Genomic DNA, 13,142 nt, shown 5'->3' with positions numbered 1-13,142 from the left:
TGAGCTGCAAATCCTGATCCTTGGCTCATTCCACTGTAATAGGATGCCTGAAGGCATTTTTTTCAGTTTTGCTTTAAAGGAACAGCCTCTCTCTTTGGCTTAGCTTCTGAAAGACACACACGCACACTCACATACACACACTGTCATACACAGGCACACACACAAAAAAAGAATTTGCATGCAATTTATGGCTAAAGAAGGAAACCCCTGAACCATTAAAAAAGAAAGTCAGCTCAGGGCAAATGACTCAGAAAGCAGAATATTTTCCTTACAGCATCAGCAGAGTACATTATCAGGAGTTTTAATCCCCTCATCCCCATTATTTTAACATTGCAAAAGAGTAATATATTTAAATAAAAACAGAGGAATCACAAGCAGGATTTCAATTCTAGGAACTCCTACAGAACATAATGAGTCTAATGTAAATCGACTCTGCTCCACTGGAATCAACTGAAAAATTCAGATTTACACAAACTGAGGATCTGGCAAATCCCCATATTTTCAAGCCTGTGATCTCCTTTGCGTCCTTTTGCTCCCTTTTTGCTCTCTCAAGAGCTGTAGGGAGAAGAGTGGAGAAATCAAGAGAAAAGTCTAGTGAGCAGAATCCTAGCCCGATTCGTTGTAAAACACCAGAAGAGCTAAAAGCCCGAAGAGAATGACACGGGAGGGATTCCCTTTCTTCTCAGATCTGATAAAAAGAGATTAGGTGGCTCTGTGTGTGTAAAGATAATTCATCCACTTCTGTGAGGCTTATGGTTTCTCAGTCATTGCATTCTCTCTGCTTCCCATCCCAGAGCTATCAGTAACACACAGCGTGCTCAGCTGGGACCTCTTCACGGGTGTTTGTTATCTCTGTCTACCCTTGAACCTCAGGCTTGTGGCAAAAAATAAAGGTCACAGTTAAAGGGTTCTCATTAACACCGATCTCCCTCCTACCTGAGACTAAAGTCTGCCTCTCCCTTGCCTATACCCCAGCCCACTGTTGGTTTGGGGTCTTTTTGCTGGGGGGAGGGAGGCGGTGGCACCGGGGGAGAAAGGAATATTAATCTTTAACTTTCAGGTATATCTTCTAGGATAAAGGATGAAACCGCTCTTCTGTTTGATGATTTAGAAAGCCAGACTTATACAAACACCTCTGAAGACAACAAAAACACAGAACACTACTCACCAATTTCAAGGGGCTATGGGACGGCCCAGGAGGAAAGCGATGGGTTCCTACTCAGGAGCAAGGATGCTCATAAGGATAAAAATTGATTGCCCAGGCCTTGCTGACCATGTTTCTTTCTGACTGTATCTCCCCACAGCTGACCTTTCCCAGGCTCCATGAGCTCACACATCACTTTCAGGAGTTTTTCCTTTTTGCTGCTTCACAAGCACAGTACTAGCAGGAAGATTTGGCCCATCCTACACACTTAGGAACGGATGGGAGAATTCCTGACCCCGAAATTCTGAATCACCATTTTACAATCATTATTTTTGGAGACCATAAAAAGTAGAGTTCTTTTGCTCGCTGAACTACTTAAATTTTCTTTGCTGTGGCTTTCATACATAACATTGACCCCATGTGTGTATTCTCTTGTGTCTAATAATAACGCTGAGCTCACGCTGAGCTCCCTTCCTCAGCACATGGCACAAATTTTAGTCATTTCCAAAGAGCTGCTGCTGAAAAACCAACCAAAAAACACCAAAACAAAACAAGTAAACCTTCTAGAAGTTTTTACAAATTATTTTTCCAAGAAACAGAACCCGCTTCTCCAACCAATTACAGAAGTGTTCAAAAAATACTGAGATCAGAAGTTTCAGTAAAATCAGTGATGCATGTCTATCAGCCACTTATGGACATCCATTTCCAATTTCTGAGTTAATTTTTTGACACGCTGTGTTTTATACCAGTCATGCCCTAAAAGAAGAAAAGAGCCTTTGCTGGAGAGAGGGTCAGAAATCTTAATTAATCCCTGGTAAAGGCATCGGATCCTCTTTGATTGCCGATTTCTTAAAAGTAAATCTTGTTCTGGACATCTCCACCAATTGCAAAGGTTTTCTGTACACACCTACTAGTAAGTCTACAATTTTTGTGTGTAATTCTTCCCAGAACGTTCTCAAGATGGTCCTGGTGCCAGCCTACATTAGCCCTCCCCCAATTACAGATTCTTGTGAAATCCAATTTAAACATGTACTCGAGGCCAAAAACTGCACATGAGACAGAACACAATTTCTCCAATAAAACCTGACATGGACTCAGGAAAAGATGGCTCCCCGTACAATGAACCATTCGCTGTCTCTTACTTCAGTGGACCTTCCACATACGTTTGCAAAACACTTTTTTTCATTGTCAACACCCACAGTCTAAAAAAAAAAGTTAAAGCTTGTGTATCAACTGTGGGAAGCACCTTGCAGGATTTGGTTTTGGAGCATTTGCTAATACAACTTTTCTGCAAACAGTTATTGAATCAAAATTTAAACTCAATTTTTCCCCAATAGTTCTCTGCCCACTGACCTAATTTCAAAAAAATATGCCGTATGTGTCTCAGGTAAGAGTTCAGGCCTGTTCTTGCTTTATCTTTTTGGGCTTATCCATCCTTAATCATAGTCTGTTGCAAACACTGAATGATACACTGAGTCAGAAGCAAATGATAGCATGAAAGGACAGGGAAAATGTATTTTAATCAGAAAGATAGCTTTAGGTTGTGATCTCTAACAAGCAGGACTAAAATTGGATTCTGTGCCCTGTGTTATCCTATTTCATTAGATAAATGTGGATAGCAATTGATTTTTTTTTTTTTTTAAATTAAAGGAACAGGGAGAAATTAAATGGACACTGGACTTCATACTCCTGAGTTTATTGCTGTGGTTTTATATGCTTACAAGCTCATATTAGAGATGAAATGCGAACGTGTACAGAAGGTCATAACAGATAGAGAAAACTAGGAATATCTTGATAATTATGAAAGCATAAAATAGACCAACTTATTGTTTTGGAAAATATTACTGGATTGCAAAAAATTACGCTCATTATTACCTTGGGACAAAATTGTTATAACACAGATAATTAGACTTAGTTCCACTTTAATACCTGTGTTGGTTCACCCAGTCAGTCCTAGGAACAATCTACTTTGAGAGAGGGAAAGCTGCCCTGAATGCAAAGACATAAGCACAGGGGAATTAACACTACCGTTCACGCAGCCTGAGAAGTCTTTTGCCACGCACATAGTGCAGCCGATTTTAATAACACGCAGGTGGGAATGCAGTGAGCCACTGGAATATAACTTATGAAACATAAATGGCCAGATGACATTGCTTTCGGGCAGGGAAACAGACACTTGTTTTGAACAATTTTAGGAGCAAGGAGAAGTACTCGGTGCCTGTGGCTGGAAAGAGGGGCATTTCTCACAGGAAACTGTTAGAGCAGGACGGTGCTCAAAAGGAGAACCCAAGAGCACAGCCTGGAGACAGCCAAGGCAGCCAGCTCGAGAAACAGTACCAATTTAGTCACAATGAAGTGCATCCTGCTGAAGACAGCTTATCATATTTAATGTTAAGAGGAAGATGAAAATCAAGATTTAAAGAGACACTGTAATATCACAGGGTTGATCCTTAAGGAGGCATGACTTTAAAGATCTTTTCCATTCTTACACTTCTAATGAAAAGCTCCATTCTTATGACTGATGCTTTCAGGTCACGTAATTTCCAGAGATATTTTGATCCTTCTTCACTGAATATCCTTGCCCTATGTTTTCTTTCTTTTGAGACCATATTCACAAGACTTCACCAGTACAGAATCAAGTTCACAGTACTTTTGTCTTTGCATCCACATTGCCTCGATTCCTCTACAGCTGTAGCCAAATAGAGATCAGTTAATTCTAGTTCACATTGGGTAGCATTCTGGTAACCTTGCTAAAACTTTGGCTCTTGGGCTACCATCTTATCTGCTACTTTTCACTCGATTTCCCACTAATTTGCAGCAAACCATTGTTCCAATGCGTTCACTGCTTCTTACTTGACAATTATTTGCAAACAGACTTTGATTTCTATGAGAGCATTTATTTAGAATCACTCAATGGCAATACACAAGGGGACACCTCAACTTATTTCCCCAGAAAAATATCTAAATATCATAACTGTAGCTTTAAATATCTGCTATTTGCAGTAATCCTACACTACTAACATTCTGCCTTCCCTGATGTGATGACTCTCAAACAGAATAAGGGCTTTCAAGCACTGCAGACTTTTGGCTACTTGTCCAGTTTTTATATTTAGGTGAGAACCCTAATTTATATAGATATACATAGACGATCCTTTCCCAAATGCTATGAGCACTGGTTTGACCATGTTCAACCATGCTGAAGACAACATTGCTTTGAGGCTGGATTGATCCTGACATTCGCAGCCCACATTGAAAGGCAGGAAGAGTGTCCACTGTTTTGGTATCAGAGAATGCAGAAGCTTGTTCTTAACCCAGGGGAAGTCTGACCTAAATAGATGAATGCAGAAACTGAAGGTACAAGTCTGAAATTGCTGCACAGACCAGCACTACGGAGAGCTTCAGTGGAACCAACTGCACATGTAACAGTAGTAAAGTTGAGGCCTCATAATAGTCATTAAAATATTAAATATCACACCAAACACTAAATTACAAAAACATACTTGTAAATTTTGGAATTTTTAAGATATGATCTCCAGAAAAGAAAAGGAAATTTCCTCTGTTATTTTGATTTATTATTATCATCATCAGGACATGCCCCAAGGGTTGCATTCATTCCCTAAATGAAGAAATAAGATGTGGCTATCTGAGAGCAGACCCACTGGGCATGTGTACTGCCTGTACGCAGGAAGGCAGTAGTGACAGATATCCATTTAGCCTTTCTTTAACCAGACTTTTAAGAGGTAAGTATGTCTTGGCTGTATTTGCATGGCCTGGAAAGACCACCAGATTAACCACAAATGAGGTAACTGGGAAAATGTTGGTGTTTAATAAAGTTATTTCATACTCTCTTATCACACTGCAAAAAGAAGTTATGTGCCTGTTAAGGGATACATGAGAGTAGAGTCAGACGACTTGGGTGCTAATGCAAGGTCTGCCATGCTCTGAAAAGATAACTGTGATCATCTCTTTCCCTGGTCTATAAAATAAATGTACTTTGCAAAGTAGACATCAGCACACTGATAATATGCACTAGACAAGAATTTGTTGTTAGTGATACCACAAACATTTACAAATATAATCTGGAGAGCACTATGCTAAACTCACTCAAGAAAAATCAAAGCTTTACTAAAAAGAAAAAAGAGTAAATAGACAATAACAACTATGTCAGTACATAAATATTTTCCATCTAAACTGCTGGTGCCGGACTCTGTGACACAGAATGACTTCTAATGTTCACAAATATAATTGACATTTATTATATTTGCAGTGGATTTTATCAGAAGTTTATGAGACAAAATATGGTTTTCACTATGCATCAAGGTAGGAAGAGTGACAAGGAAGAATATACCAAATTGCTGAGGACTGAGTGAGAAAGTGAAGCTCATGATGTGGGATGACATAGTTTTTATCAGCACGTTAGCGTTACTGATGAGTGTTTAATCCACAGATGACACAGAGAAAGTAACTCTAACTTCTGTACAGGTTTTGTACAAGGTCACACCAATTTGTATCCTCCAAGTGCTTAAGTTCATAAAAATACTTAAGCGCAGGCTTCTATGCATCCCTAAATACTTACATGCACTTTACTCTAATCACGTTTTTAAGCCTATTGATGTCAAAAATTCGAGCTAATGACATTAAATACATCCTTAAATGTCTTGCAGGAACAGTTTCCCTACCGAAGCTTAAATAATGAAAACAATAAAGCAAAAGTCCATGGTGCTTAACCATTCTGTATGAAACATGTTCAGATATAGCGATAGCCGTCATTGGTACATGCCCTACAGTGATGACGATTCCTAATGCTAATAACGACTGAAGGGTGGATAGTTATATAGCACAAACAGACATGAGCACACCTAAGTACCCTTTTGTTAGGAAACACGATGCAATGTCACCCAGCTGTCACGACCCGGGAGGAAGGCAGCCTACATTACCCACAGGACTGCTCTCCCTAAGCACTCCCTTAGAGATGGGGGCATCTAATGAACATGGTAGTTGAAAAATGTAGCTCTCCACAGACAGCAATAGCAATGTTCCCTCGGTCTGTATCTTGGTATATCAGGTACCGTTTGTTTAATAAGAATCTGTCTTAATTCTGGGTTGGAATTTGATGTTGCTTGCTATCCAAACAGCCTTATTAACACCTCCCATAGACCTCCTCCTCACCCCAGCAAAAAAGCTGTGAATACTCCGTAATCTTTGAAGCCCTCCTGAACTAAGTGATGGCCCTGAAGGGCCCTGAAGTAAAGGGTGCCTGAAATAAGCACTACCCCAAGTGCGGTGTTGCTCCCAGTAAGCATGTTCAGCCGCTAAAAGACATGCCAGCTGGTCACCATAAATGGACCCCTCACGTAGCATAAGCATGAGACTACTCCTCTGCAAAAATGCACACCAGTTACATAGTAATATCTTTGTTTGCTGCTGTTAAATATTATAATCTACTTTCTCAGGAAAAAGGAAACTTAAGATTTAACAAGAAGCTCCTCTGTAGCTAACTACTTCCTTAAATGATTTTAATTAGTGTGAGCCATGCTGTGCTGTAAGTAAAAAACAGAGAAGTGATTTCATGACTTAAAGCAGTATTTAGTCCCAACTGCATGTTTCATCCAAAAATGCCAAAGGACTTACAGAGAAAAAGAACTAGATGAAACTTTAAAGGTAATATAGTCTTCCCTAGGGCATGAAAAGCTGTACCAAAACCAATATAGTTTAGTAAAACAAGCCTGGCAAAGAGTATAGCGCTTTTTTTTTTTTTTTTTGGAGGGGGAACTACACCAAAATTAAACATGATGTCAGCAGCAGAATGAGAAATCAAACGCAAGGTTCAAGACTTTCTAATACCCACCCAGAAGCCTACATGACAAATTTGACATTTTTCAGCTACCCATACCTATATATGCAACACCCTTGTTCTGTTACAATTCCTGCTTTAGGACGAAGGCATCTATTCTGAGAAAAACAGTGAAAAATTATTTTTTAGGGGCAGGGAAGATTACAGCTCAGTTTTGTCATTCAGGCTTCAGGCAATGCTGTCAATCAGTCTAAAAGCTGTACTTGGCCTGGTTAACTATTTAACAGGTAACCCATAACAAATGTACACAACATAGCAAAAGAGAAACTCTACAAGGACTTTGATCCATGGAGTTGAAGGTGGTGGGTTTGGTAATTACTGTGCACTGATTAATAATTCCTAATAAGAGAGACAAGATCCACTGGCTGTCAAGGTACCATGCCCAACCTTTAGAGTAGAAAGCTGGTCACAATGGCTGTCTTAATCCTAAAGCAAAACACTGTAGAAAAATGTGGCAGAAGGACCTTTAATTATATACCCTCTGGAAATTAAATCAAAGCTGCTGTTTAGCCACATTTGTAACCATCCCATCACGCACATCATCACTGGCATTCCTGTGAGTGAAGCTAAGCAGGCATATAGACAAAATAGTATTTGTGATAGGTATTCCAATCAATGTTCTATCAATAGCATCCATAAAAGACCCACTTGTTGATAAGCAGACACACTGTGTCTATCTTGCACAATCTGACTGGCTTTTACAAAGATAGTCCACTGACATAAGAGAGGGGAAAAAACATTTCTATTCAAAGCACCCTGATGAGAGAGGAAGGGGCCTGTTTGTCTGTCCTTTGAGTAAAAAAAAAAAAAGAAAAAACATCCCCGCCCAAACCCAGAAACAAACCTTGGAGGAAAGCTGTCTGTCCAAGCACTAGGGATCTCAAGCTGTGGTTGAGGAGACAGGAAATGTCCCAAAACAACTAAAAAGTACCTGTTTGTGCTGGCCCTAGACATTTACGTCTCTAGTCTTCAAAGTTTATCCTAAAATGATATTAAACTAATAAATCACAGTCACAGATTAGCAAATAGGGATATTTAACCCTTCCATCCAGCTTTTGGGGATGAGCAGCAGATAAAGTCATTAGAGAAAGTCAGGAATCTGGCTGATGGAGAACCGATCATTTGCTTTGTAATTTTTAGCCTCTGCAATCAGCTCAAGACGTGAAAGTTCACTGAAATAGTAGAGACATAAGCCAGACAGCAGAGCTGTTTGACCTGCACAGCATTTGTACAGGCCAGCCACATGTTTTAGTGTGAGAGTTAGAACTAATCTGTTCAAGGAAGAACTAACTTTGGATGTTGAACCTCAGGTTCAAGAGCAATATCCCAGGAGCAGAAGGGAGTGGGGCTGGTAGGTATGATGCATACCCTTGAAATATAATTCTGTCTTCCTTGAGGACCAACAAAGGGGTTTTTACAGCTACTTTTGCCTAATTATTGCCTTGCTTCTTGATAACGTAACAAGAAACATGGTCAAGGAAAAGCAGACGTGAGAATTTCCACTTGACTCCTCAGCTCCAATCTTGCTGATTTTTAGTGAAAAGTGCTAATTAGTGTCTTCCTCTCCTCTGTTTTTTCTCAGAATTGCCCCCTGACCAGCTGGGATATCATCCCCAAGTTGTCAAAGACTGGCAAGGACCAGCTGCATGATTAATCCCACATCACTCACCGGAGTCCTCAGAAATGTCCTCCCTGATCTAGCTGTTCATCTCCAATTTCGACCCAGGCATGAAGAGACAGGAGCAGAGTCCTACCAGCCCAGTTCCTGGCACTGCCTATTTTACCCAAGGTATCTATGGACACAGCAAAGCAATGGGAAAGGGGAGAGCTGATGCTGGCTATTTACAGAGCTCTGATCCCGTTTACATGGCAGTGAGAGGGAACACAAGCGCTTCCAGCTCTCTCCTTGGGTATTGCTCAACACACTGCACCGTGTCGCTAGTGAGGTCACATCGTAAAAGCAGACCAAAGGAGAAGAGGGACGCCTTTTTTCCTTGCCTTTCTCCCAGCATTTCCGGTAGGAGCCCATACACCTCTCCTCATATCCTGCATTTGGCTTCTCCTGGGACCACAGGGAAACCTCAAAGCAGATGGGATTTAGCTTACTTACATTCTCTATAGCTAACTCAGATTTTATTAAACACAGCTGTAATCCCAAACTTCTTCAAATGGGTTAGCTCACTTCTTACGTTGTTTCTGTATTCTTTAGAAATCCAGGCTTATCAAAAATTTTAAGGAAGAAAAAAAAAAAAGAACAGTGCATTTCTCAGGATGATCTAAGTCATGAATTAAAAAAAAAAAAAGTAGGTTTGTAATTGAGCCCTAACCAATCCTTTCTTATTTCCCAGTTCTTTACATCCTTAATAGGGCAGTGCAGCCCACACTAGACTGAGACTAGAGTCCATCAGATAACACAGCAGAAGCAAAATATATGTTAGAGTTGGACAGGAAAATGCATAATTTATACCAAGTGCCTTTCCTGCATTTCTAAAACCCAGGAACACCCTGTTATTTCCTCATAAGTCTGGGTTTCTCTTAACGTCAACAACAGAAGAGCAAATTCAGTTTAAACCACCTCTCTTGCTCGTAGCCATCTTTCTTAGGTCAGATTTAAGTTTATCTCCCTTTCGGAGCTAGCAAACAAGGCAAACCTTCCACAACAGAACAATCCAAATCATTCCACGTTCAGTAAGGTTCCTTGCAACCTATTTATACGACAGCACAACAACAGAAGTCATGTATGTTGCTTTTATTGTGAATACAATTCTTTTATCCCCATACTTTTGGAGTGCAAGGTATGTGATGGTATTGTGCAAATACTCCTCCAAAACTTCAGTTACAGAATTGAAGTTAATTGAATGCACAAGTTCAATTCACAAAAAAAGAACAGGCATTTCTCTTTTTTTCACTATCAGTATCAATAATTTAATAACACCTATGCTTTCAAAATAATCAAGACAGAGCAGAAAAGTCTTGTTGCTGTGTACAGGAGTAAATTCAGATTTTTAATTACCCCAGACAAATGGCAGTTGCTGTCTATAATAAGGAATGCACAGAAGCGCACAACTAAATGAGGATCTAACCAAGAAAAGATTTCCTGCTGTAGATCTCTGCTTTAGTCTGTCATCTCCAGAACAGCCCTGATCTTGTTAGAGCGCAGTTATGATTCTCTCATCTAAAGCAAATTGTAGGGCAAACATTTGCATTTTGAGAGTTCTTTTCCTACTGTTCTTATTTTAAACTGAATTTATTCTGGCAAAGGCAATGCCTCCCACAAGGCTGAATTCTAAAACTGGTGCCTGGAGAACAGAGAGACGACTCAGAACTTATATCAGTATCAAAATCCGAATATTTTATTACTTCTTTAAAAGCCTTTTCCAGACACCATTATGCAGTGAGGATTAGAAGTACTCCTGTAACAGTCAGTGCTTTAGTATCCCAAAATGATCACGTCCAAGATTGCTTATTACAGTTAGGAAGTGATTCCATTTTGTAAAGCCAACAAAAGATACTCCATGTCATGAATTCCAGTCAATTATAGCCAAATTCAGCCCATGTCCTCCTACTGCAGTTTTCCACCACCTCACCATGGTAACTGCTACACAATAAAGTTTGTATCTCACTACCTGTTGCTAAATAAAAATAAAATATAAAAGAGAGCAGAGTGGTGGGGAACTCAGAACTCAACACATCAAACATCTTGGATTTCAACCTGGCGTTTGGCCAAGGTGCAGAAGCACTTAGGGACTTTACACGTATTTCTCTGATAGTATTATGACTCCACTTTTTCTTTTCTTTTTTTCTTCTTCTGTCTACATTACTAGTGTCTGTTCCCAATTTGCTGTGTAATGAAGTGACACAGGGCTTAGGAACGTCCCCTGGAACAAACTACCAACCCCCACCGCCTACTGCGACGGGGAGGCTCGTGGCTCTGACTTCATGGCACCCGGGACTAACAAGCACAGAGCTACTGCAGCAGCCCTGACAAGAATGAAAAAGCAACCAGACTCCATACGTCCGCCCAGTACTGAGGGGGAAGTGAGTGAGGACAGATTTTCCATTCTATAGCCAGAGGCCCATCTTACGGGAAATTTCAGTCAGTAAAAGCAAAATGTTACTGGAATGTTGCCTTCTTGAGCTTCCATGGAATTTTTTATTATTATTAAATTTGGGGAAACAGGTGTGAAAAATTCATCTCTTTCCCCATGGGCCTTGTTCAGATGTTGCAGATTGCGTGGACTCTGTGAGATGCAAAAGGGCTTCTGTCTGGCAGCGTTACCTGCAGACAAATACCTGTTTCTAATTAGCTGCGGGAGTTCCCCCGCCTGCCCACCCCAAGGCAAGCCAGGAGGAAAGCATTTAGCAATAACAACGATATTGTCTGCTGAAACAAGCTGCCAAATAATTCCCTTTACATTCAGAGTAGCCCATAAAGTAGCTGAAGAAGTGAGCTGGAGCATCTCAGTGCTTTGTGCGCAGCCACAACACAAATAAACTGACATCTGTAGGTAGAGGATGCTCAGCCCCACTGAGACGCTGCCATGAAATGACACCAAGGCCCTGTTGAAACACTGACTGCTCTTCCTTTAGGTGAGGCAGCACAGAAAGGCTTCACGGAGCCAGAAAGCATCCTTCCTGTTTGTGCCACCTCCCCATCCATGCTCCCAGATCTCAGGCACTCAAGACAGGGCTGCGAGGGGGATGTTAACCCTTGATGCATCAACCCTCCTAATAGCCCAGAGCCCCACGCTAACAGTGACCCATTTCAATACTCACATTTAGGTGGCTTAATAGGCATTTCTAACCAGTCAAGAACGTAAGCAGCTGTAAGCAAGCCTGTGTCCTATTTAGTGGAGTTGTCACAGCCCTACAATACCGAAAAACATTAAGGTAAGAAGCCCCTGAGCAGGCAGCAAGACAATGATAGCAAGAGAACCGGGGAGAAATGCCCTCTTTATTCTATGGGGTGCTCTGTCATGAGCTGGATATGTTTAAAGACACGTTACAATTCAGGAAGGATAGTACAATAGATTTTACTCATTTCAGCAGCTGGCTCAGACAGCAGAGACAAGGATTCAGGGGGTCTCAGATCCAGGGGAAAAAAAAGGTGCAGCGGGAATAACAAGCAATGCCTCAGTAAAACAATTTGCATCTCCAGTAAGGAAGTTAGTAAAATATAATCTTGGAAGCAACTCTTGGCACCTGTGCCTGTTCCAACGCTGTAGTACAGATGACTAAATTAACCCTCAGTGAAAGACGGAAAAATTATTTTCCATTTTTTACATTCACTGACAGACAAAAGCAAACACCCCAGTAATGAGGGCAACGAACATACAAAGCGTTCTGAGTTTTCTAACTTAACTTGTGTCTTTTCCAGAAGGTGACTGCAAAGTGTACAGTTGGTATAAGAGCTATATCAAGGGGAACAACTCACAACACAGACGCCTTTCAGGTTTTCTCTTCTGAAAACAGTCCAGGGAATTAATACTTCTTGTACTGTGTATAAAAACAAAACAAAAAACCCCAACAAAACCTCTTGTTCATAAAAGACTCACATGATTAAAAGCTATGGGAAATGCTTGCAGAGTCCTGAGGGCTCCTGTGGACAGCATTTTCTAGGGTCAAATCCAGCCCCCCCTGCACTGTGGCCACTTTACAGCCAGCCCCACGGCAGGAGTTACGCTGCGCTGCGCTCCCTCCTCCCACCGCCAGCAAGGACCTGCCCCGGCCTGTTCCCGCGGCTGGCCAGAAGGGTCAGCACAGGATGGTGCTGATGGTTCAGGCACATACACCCATGTATGTATATACCTGCTTATTTTGCACAGAGACACCTGCTCTTCCCTTTCCCTTTTTGTTTCTACTCCTCATACTTAGCTTCGCTTAAGTGCAATGCGCTTTGCCAAGGCAAGAATCTACGAGATGTGCTTATTACGAAGGTCAATTTCTCTCTAGGTTCTGGACCATCTGATAGTTGGACCTTTTCTCAAGGCAGCATTGAAAGTGAGCTATTTGTTCCATAATTAACCATTTCAGAGACAAGTTATTGGGCTGCCTGGACTGCTGTCTAGACCTTGTCTGGCACTTCTCATTCTCCTACAGAGTCTAATGGAGTTGCTCATGTATCACATATCTTTTATTTCATTT

At 41.0% G+C, this 13,142-nt stretch overlaps 1 protein-coding gene and 1 long non-coding RNA gene across 2 annotated transcripts in view; one reads left to right on the top strand and one right to left on the bottom strand.

Annotated features, from left to right (window-relative positions):
* The window catches only part of TNC (tenascin C), a 100,084-nt gene that overhangs the window by 72,436 nt on the left and 14,506 nt on the right, over positions 1-13,142 (bottom strand). The window lies entirely within an intron of this gene.
* LOC135316227 (uncharacterized) lies at positions 8,209-11,128 on the top strand. The gene is made up of 3 exons (XR_010375665.1): positions 8,209-8,349; positions 8,581-8,787; positions 10,823-11,128. It is a non-coding gene; the product is annotated as an uncharacterized LOC135316227 (long non-coding RNA).

Source organism: Phalacrocorax carbo, chromosome 18, assembly GCF_963921805.1.
Source record: "Phalacrocorax carbo chromosome 18, bPhaCar2.1, whole genome shotgun sequence".
Lineage (NCBI taxonomy): Eukaryota > Metazoa > Chordata > Aves > Suliformes > Phalacrocoracidae > Phalacrocorax > Phalacrocorax carbo.
The sequence above is the reverse complement of the archived record's forward strand: the minus strand, read 5'-3'. Positions and strand labels throughout refer to the sequence as shown.